Source organism: Rutidosis leptorrhynchoides, chromosome 10, assembly GCF_046630445.1.
Source record: "Rutidosis leptorrhynchoides isolate AG116_Rl617_1_P2 chromosome 10, CSIRO_AGI_Rlap_v1, whole genome shotgun sequence".
NCBI classification, from domain to species: domain Eukaryota; kingdom Viridiplantae; phylum Streptophyta; class Magnoliopsida; order Asterales; family Asteraceae; genus Rutidosis; species Rutidosis leptorrhynchoides.
Window position 1 is genome coordinate 123,243,261 of NC_092342.1, and position 9,444 is coordinate 123,252,704.

General features: G+C 31.4%; 1 non-coding gene across 1 annotated transcript; it reads right to left on the bottom strand.

Moving 5' to 3' along the window:
• Positions 1–6,160: 6,160 nt before the first annotated feature.
• LOC139874112 (small nucleolar RNA R71) lies at positions 6,161–6,267 on the bottom strand. The gene has a single exon (XR_011767816.1). It is a non-coding gene; the product is annotated as a small nucleolar RNA R71 (small nucleolar RNA).
• Between the last annotated feature and the right edge of the window lie 3,177 nt (positions 6,268–9,444).

Consider the following 9,444-nt stretch of genomic DNA (forward strand, 5'->3'; position numbering starts at 1 on the left):
TTGTTGCTCTAATTCCTATATTCTATCCCTTATTTCTTTCAACTGACTATGTAACTGAAAATTAGACTTTCGCAAGTCATCTTCTGCACTATGCTCCTCTGAGGACGCTCTCACTATTCTGGAGATCAAGGGGGTATCGATGTCTCGAGTTTGATCATCCATACCTGTCTTATCACAACATCTCACAAAATCTTAGTGGATAATTGGTTAGTACCTAATAATGCTAAAAACGAACATATATTTCATAGCATTATCCCTCAAGAAAGACAAGCTTTTAGTTGCAATTGTTCTATTTACAAGTGATATTCGTTTAAATAATAAAAGGTAAAGACAAAAGACAAATTCGACGAATTGAAGACGCAAACGACCAAAAAGCTCAAAAGTACAAAGTACAATCCAAGAGGTTCAAATTATTGATAAGAAACGTCTAAAAGTTACAAGATTACGAGCCGCTAAACGCAAAGTACAAGATATTAAATAGTACGAAAGGACTTTCGAAAATCCAGAACCGGGACCTGAGCCAACTATCAACGCGCGACGCAACGGACCTAAAATTACGAGTCAACTATGCACAAGAATATAATATAATATATATAATTATTTAAAATTATATATAATATATTATAATTAATATATTAATCGAGCAGCCCACGTTTTTGGAAGGATATGTGTCCAGTGAAAGGCGGTCATGTGACCGCATGGCCAGGAAGCACAAACTCCATGCGGTCGCATGGAGTACTGTAGCAGCTGAGGTTCTATAAATGAAACATTTTCTGGCCGAAAATATACATCTTTTTCTAATCAATCTCTCACTCTCAATTTATATTTATATTTATATTTTAACTATAATTTTAATTTTAAGATTAATAATAATAAGGTTATGTTAGCGAATGTTGTAAGTGTGTAAGTCGAAATTCTGTCCGTGTAACGCTACGCTATTATTAATCATTGTAAGTTATGTTCAACCTTTTTAAATTAATGTCTCGTAGCTAAGTTATTATTATGCTTATTTAAGCGGAAATAATCGTGATGTTGGGCTAAATATTAAAGACGGGGTAATTGGGCTTTATACCATAATTGGGATTTGGACAAAAGAACGACACTTGTAGAAATTGGACTATGGGCTATTAATGGGCTTTATATTAATTAAACGATACCTCATTAATTTAACATAAAGATTACAATTTGACGTATCTATATATAACCACATACGCTTAATCGGGTACGGTGGGCGGGATATCTATAAATTCGAATTATTGTTCATTTGACCGGACACGGGAATGGATTAATGGTTAATGGACTCATTAAAATAGGGGTGGATTACATTCAAGGGTAATTGGTGTAATTGTTAACAAAGTAGTAAAACCTTGGATTACACGCAGTCGATAATCTGGTGTATTCATTAAACAAAGTATTAAGACCTTGTTACAGTTCGAATCCCCAATTAGTTGGAATATTTGACTTCGGGTATAAGGATAATTTGACGAAGACTCTCGCACTTTATATTTATGACTGATGGACTATTATGGACAAAACCATATAGACATATCGAATAATCCAGGACAAAGGACAATTAACCCATGGTAATAAACTAAAATCAACACGTTGAACATCATGATTACGGAAGTTTAAATAAGCATAATTCCTTTATTTTATATCTCATCGCATTTTTATTTTCTGTCATTTTATTTATCGCACTTTTAATTATCGCAATTTTTATTTACTGTCATTTTAATTATCGTACTTTTAATTATCGCATTTTTATTTATCGTCATTTACTTTACGCTTTAAATTAAGTTATATTTATATTTAATATTTTACTTTAGGTTTTAATTGCAACTTAAGTTTTAAAATCGACAAACCGGTAATTAAACGGTAAAAACCCCCTTTTATAATAATAATACTACTTATACATATATTTATATATATACAAATATAGTTTTAAAAATATACCATTAAACTTGGCTAGCTCTCTGTGGAACGAACCGGACTTACTAAAAACTACACTACTGTACGATTAGGTACACTGCCTATAAGTGTTGTAGCAAGGTTTAGGTATATCCACTCTATAAATAAATAAATAACTTGTGTAAATTTGTACCGTATTTAATAATATTTAGTAGCAAAAATATAACTATTTCATATACGCTGCTGCACACATCAGTACCTAGCAACTAACACGTATTCCACCTACATTCACTTTCCCTTTCCCCCACTAGGATGTTCGACACAAATCCAATCAAGATTTGGGAACATGACATTCATTACAATGTACATGCTGCCAAACCTATTCTCTAATACCAACTTGTAACACCATACTTTTTTTTTAAATCACATCGGAAGTATTTAAAGTATATAACATTTACATATTATAATACAACTGGTGTTACTTTTCAAAACAGTTATCCATAGTTATATTAAACATCAGAGTTCTTCAGTGTGTCAAACATAACCCAAGCATGATTATCTTCTCCCGTCCCTAGCATGCAAAACAATATAACCTGCAGGGGAGATAATGTGGGGGATTAGCATAACGCTAAGTGAATGAGATATCCCAACAGATATTACTATCAAGTACCAAGCCTAGCTTTTAGGGATCATGCATCTGGTCATGGTCATGTGAACATAGCGTTACATAGCTATCATATAATAAAGCATCACACATCTGTATCATACAGAGCTAGGCCAACAATCAGAACAGCAATAGCATCAACAAGCTATTCACTAAAGGCACTACATACACTACACTAACATAGCTCTACACAGCTATACAATAAGGGTATCAATAGCTCTACACAGCTATTCACTAAGGGTATCAATAGCTCTACACAGCTATTCACTAAGTATCAATAGCTCTACATAGCTATTCACTCTCATAGCACTAACTGCTATACATAGCACTAACGGCTATAAATACAAGAGGATCGTTGACCCTGCCTGGTCTACAACTACTAGCTGATCAAGCTAGAGCTGTACCGATAACCCTCGTTATTGTCACACAGTATACCTCTCCTGACATTTACATACGTGAATTGCAATATACTGTCATTACAATAGCCAATGAGCCCAACCCTTCTATACACGGTTGACTTCTTCTCTCCCTTCTATACACGGACAGTTCTCACATGTGCACATAAACCACCTACAACCTCATGGTAGGTAACATCACTAATAACCACAGGGTACCCTAATCAAGCATGCTATAGATTCAATCAATCGGGCAACCTGATAACAGCAGTATCACCTACTACTTATAATTACAACAGTAATCAACATGCATATATAGATTATCATAATCTTTAATAACATAACAGCGAGTAGTAACTACACTTGTTACTAAATACCAATATCCATAAGGATAGTCCCACCCACCAATTACCAGCAAGAACTCAGTGGTCTAATGCTACTGACTCTCGCACTTTATATTTATGACTGATGGACTATTATGGACAAAACCGTATAGACATATTGAATAATCCAGGACAAAGGACAATTAACCCATGGTAATAAACTAAAATCAACACGTCGAACATCATGATTACGGAAGTTTAAATAAGCATAATTCCTTTATATTATATCTCATCGCATTTTTATTTTCTGTCATTTTATTTATCGCACTTTTAATTATCGCAATTTTTATTTACTGTCATTTTAATTATCGTACTTTTAATTATCGCATTTTTATTTATCATCATTTACTTTACGCGTTAAATTAAGTCATATTTATATTTAATATTTTACATTAGGTTTTAATTGCGACTTAAGTTTTAAAATCGACAAACCGGTCATTAAACGGTAAAAACCCCCTTTTATAATAATAATACTACTTATATATATATATATATATATATATATATATATATATATATATATATATATATATATATATATATATATATATATATATACAAATATAGTTTTAAAAATATAGCGTTAAACTTGGCTAGTTCCCTGTGGAACGAACCGGACTTACTAAAAACTACACTACTGTATGATTAGGTACACTGCCTATAAGTGTTGTAGCAAGATTTAAGTATATCCACTCTATAAATAAATAAATAACTTGTGTAAATTTGTACCGTATTTAATAATATTTTGTAACAAAAATATAACTATTTCGTATACGCTGCTGCACACATCAAGTATTTTTGGCGCCGCTGCTGGGGATCTCTTAAACGCCGAAGCGAAACGCTATATAAAAAAAAGATTTTTATTAAGATTTAATTCATTTTTATAAAAATACGTTTTATATAATACAATCAAAAATATAAAAGAAAAAGAAAAATATATATCTATATTTTTAAGTTTAGTTAAATTTAAAAAGTTTATATTTCTATTTATTGTGAAAAATTATAAAAACTAATAAGTAAATTTTTCTTATTTATAAGTTTTATATAAATATTTTACAAAAATATAAAAAAATATAAAAAAAAGTAAAAAATATATACGGGCCGAACACCGTAGCAGCCCAAACATTTGGCCTGGTATCCACAGCCATGCGACCGCATGGAAAAACAACTAACACCTCATGCGACCGCATGAGGCGATTTGACAGCCCTGATCCTAGTACGTAAGAATTAGGGTTTGGTTAATAATTATTATTATTAATTAATATTAATTAGGGTTTTAATTTAATATTAGTTAGTTTAAGTTTTAATTAATTTTGTATTTTAAGTTCTAATTAGTTTTATTAATATATAAAATTAATACTTTTATAAAATAAATAATATAAAAATAATATTTTTATAAAAATTGTATTTTTATAACTTAAAGTTTTATTTTTATATTTCATATCTTTTTATTAGTTTAATACATAATTTGTATTTTTCGTTCGTAATTAGTTTAAGCTATAGTTTTTGCCGTAGTTATTTTTATTTCTAGATTTTTAGGCCTTGCCGTAAAATCCCTTAAGTGCTTTTTCTTTAGACTAAGATTTAAGTGCTTTAGAATTGTGCGACGCCGTTTTAAAATTTTAGTGCCTTTTTAAGTAATTGCCGTTTTGGATATAGAATTCCTTTAAGCTTTAATACCTTTAGACGCAACTTTTAATATTTAGTTTTTAGAATACTAAGTTTCGACGCTTATTTTCTTATTTTTATTTTTCGACTGTTTGTTTTTCGACGCTTATTTTTCGACCTTTTATTTTTTTACGTTTTTCGATGCTCTCTTTTTCTTTCTTATTTCTCGACGCTCTAGTTTTTAGGACATAGAATTTTTTTATTTTCTTTAAACTTTGACGAAAAATTATTTTAAGCGGTTAAATTGATACACATTCAAAATTTTCTGGTTCGTAGTAATAGTTAGATTTGTTAGTGGCGAGTTGTGGGCTTCCGATTTAAAGAGTCCTGGCTACCTACTGCATCTATTGGCTATTCGAACCGTGGGCAAAATCAGAAAATTCTATTAATTTGATAACTTATATAATTTTTATTTTTATAACTAATAGGATATTCAGTGAATGCACCGAGCAAAACGTTCACCACCTTTCATACGTTCACCACCTGTAACTCGATCAAGACATCTAGCCAATATTGTCATCGTTGATTTTTCTTTAGAATCGTCATCTAGTTGACCAAGTACTCCAATTCAAATTTCCGATAATCCATTTTTTGAACCCGACTTCACAATTGAGAATCCGGAGGATATTCAGGGACAATTCAGAGATCCTGAACCACTAATCATTCCTCCTGAACCACAAATCACTCATCCGGAGATTGTCGAGGAAGAAACCATTAAGTCAGAATCCTCTAGTGATTCAGATTCAACAAATTCAATCATGGAGAATCTGGAACCTCTAAGTATAGAAGACCGAATGAGAGCTAAACGCACTGGCCAAGGTCACACAATTACTCAACCTGACATTAATGCGCCAGATTATGAAATCAAAGGACAAATCCTACACATGGTAACTAATCAATGCCAATTTAGTGGTGCGCCGAAGGAAGATCCAAACGAACATCTTCGTACCTTTAATAGGATTTGTACTCTATTTAAAATCCGAGAAGTGGAGGATGAACAGATCTATCTCATGTTATTTCCCTGAACTTTAAAGGGAGAAGCCAAAGATTGGTTAGAATCGTTACCTGAAGGGGCGATTGATACATGGGATGTTTTAGTTGAAAATTTTCTTAAAATATTCTTTCCGGCATCTAAAGTTGTGAGACTTCAAGAAGAAATTGTTACGTTCACACAAAAGCCAAATGAAACTCTATATGAGGCATGGACAAGATTTGGAAAGTTGTTAAGAGGATGTCCGCAACATGGTTTAGAAACTTATCAAATAATACAAATATTCTATCAAGGATGCGACATCACTACACGCAAAGACATCGATATAGCAGCTGGTGGTTCCATTATGAAGAAAACCGCAACTGAAGCTTACAAAATTATTGATAACACTGCTTCCCACTCACATGAGTGGTATCAAGAAAAAGATATCGTTAGATCATCTAAAGCGGCTAGAGCCGATTCTAGCCATGACTTTGATTCCATGTCCGCAAAGATAGATGGTTATGAAAGACGAATGGAAAAGATGACTAAGGATATTCACTCAATACGAATTAGTTGTGAGCAGTGTGGAGGACCACATTTGACAAAAGATTGTCTCAGTATTGAACAAACAATGGAACAAAGAGAGAATGTTTCATACATGAACCAAAGGCCTAGAAATAATTATCAAAATAATTATCAACCGCCAAGACCAATCTACAATCAAAATCAGAATTATAACTGAAATGTTCCATACAATAATCAACAAGGTCCTAGTAATCAAAAAGTATCTAATAATACTTACAATCATCAAATGTGACGACCCGGAAAGTTCCGACCAAATTTAAACTTAATCTTTATATGATTTAATGTTCCGACACGATAAGCAAAGTCTGTAATGTTGATGACTCAAAAACTTTGAATTGTGTTCATGTAATCAATTACCCTTTGACTATTCTCGACGATTCATGAACAACTATATAAATAGATGCATATAGATATTATTGAAATAATATATGATTAAACTATTAGAATTAATTATGTAAAACAATATGCGATGTAATGGAAACTATATTTATAAATATATAGATATATATATAATTATGTATATAAATATTACTTGTAAATATATATAAAGTTATATTAAATCTATTTGTTTAAAAATATATAATATATTTGTTTTAGTAATCAAACTTGCTATTTTAAGACTGTTTATATATAGAATGTGAATATATTAAAAATAAATGATTTCGAGCTTAATTAATAAACGTTAGAAACACTCAGTTGACGTTTTATTAGTTTTAATATAGATATAGTACATGTTCAGGAAGGATTGAAATAAAAGTTGAACTGTAAATTGATTGCGGAGATCTTAGATTTGTTTAATATATTTTTACCTTTTTAAGTTTGAATATTAGTACTCCGTACATATAAACTGGAACATAAAAGAAGTAATTTTTGAACCTTTTTGATCAGGTTTCAAACAGGGAATGAGTGAAATAATTAAATTTATTTAATCTAAAAATTTGGGATTTTTAGGAATAATTTTATAAGTTAACTGTTTAGCATTGGACACACTCCGTGAAAACTGTCGGTATAAATGTACAAAACCTCGGTATCCTATTTAAATTACTGTGTCGGTCACTATTTCCTTTTGATTTATTTCAACACAACTGTTTCCTTTTGATTTATTTCAACACAATCATGTTATATATATATATATATATATATATATATATATATATATATATATATATATATATATATATATATATATATATATATATATATATATATATATAATATCTATATCTATCTCTGACTCTATCTATATATTAATCATATACATAGCACACAAGTATTACACAGACTCCTCTTCCTCTTTGTATTGTGTTCGAACCATCACCATGAATCCATGATCACCATAACTACTTGCAATCACCACCTTACTCTCCTCTCCTTCACACCATACGACCACCACCACTATCATCCTATAAATCGCCACCAACCATCACCTCTTTATATATTATACATACGGTATTACATAACCCATCAAACAACCACCCACCATCATTTTTTTCCTTTTTCTTTTTTTATCTTGCTCGTCACTGTTGGAATTCTGCTGCTATGAGCTGTCCGAGTTCTAACAAAACATGTACAATCACCATAGCCATCCAATAACACCACTAGACCACCATTTGATCACCTGAACAACCACAACCACACTCCACCATCACCACCGTAAAAACCCATTTCCTATTTTTTCTGTTTTTAAAATCGCCACAAACCACCACCGGAGAACCCACTTGCTCGATATTTTTTTTTAATCACGAACCGGGAACACCACCACCTTTCACCGCCATCCTTTGAACTGGCCACCTGCAAATCATTGAATTAGTGACTGTTTCTGCTTCACTCGAAACCGTTGGAACCTCCTCATGTTCGATTTTAATCAAAACCCACTTGTGTACTATTTCTCTTTCTTTTTCGTTTACTATACGACCACCAAGAATACTACTGTTTCGATTGCTTGTGGTAAAGATCATGATCACGAATATTAAGATGATGATTGTGAAGTAAGAACGTGAAGGTGATGAAGAGATGACGAGAGGAAATAATAAAGATCGATATGATGATGATATCGATAGGTGATGGTAATGATCGATGATGATAATATGATGATGATGATAACGAGGTATGATGATGATGATGATGCCGAAAAGTATGAAAAAAAATAAATAAATAAAATAAAACCATGATACGGTTATGGAAACGATGATGATGATAAACAGCTTTAAACATTAACTGAATAGAAGTGTGAGTTAAAACAAGAAGTTAATTAATAGTTCGGTGGTTTGATGTTGTGTTTGACAATAGAGAAGTCACGAGTTCAAAACTAGGAAGAGGCAGTTTTCTTTTTTTCTTTTTTTGATAAACCCTCCTGCAAATACCATGGGCCAACTATCACCAAGTGAAGCCCAACAAATTCTTTCACGGGCCTTGAATTGCAATTGGGCCGAAGGATTCCCCAATGGACTAGGAAAGTTGGGCTGTGTTCCTTTTTTGTGTTACTGGACCGAAACAAAAATAAATGGGTTAAATAGTTTTAGCTGAGAGCATTAACAGAAAAGTAGAAGCAGCGGAATGGTTAGTGGTGTTGTACGTGAGTGGGAGGTCACGAGTTCGAGTCTCGTCTTGAGCATATCTTTTTAGAAAAAGCTTGGAAAGGGTATACATTTTTATTTTTATTTCTATCATTATTATTATTAGTAATTATTATGATGATTATTATTATTATTGTTATTATTATTATGTTATTAATTATTATTATTATTATTAGTGTTATTAGCATTGTTATTATTAGTTATTATTGTCATTACTAGTATTATAATTATTATCATTATCATATACGAATTTTAATCAATTTTTTTTATCACTATTATTATTATAAGTATC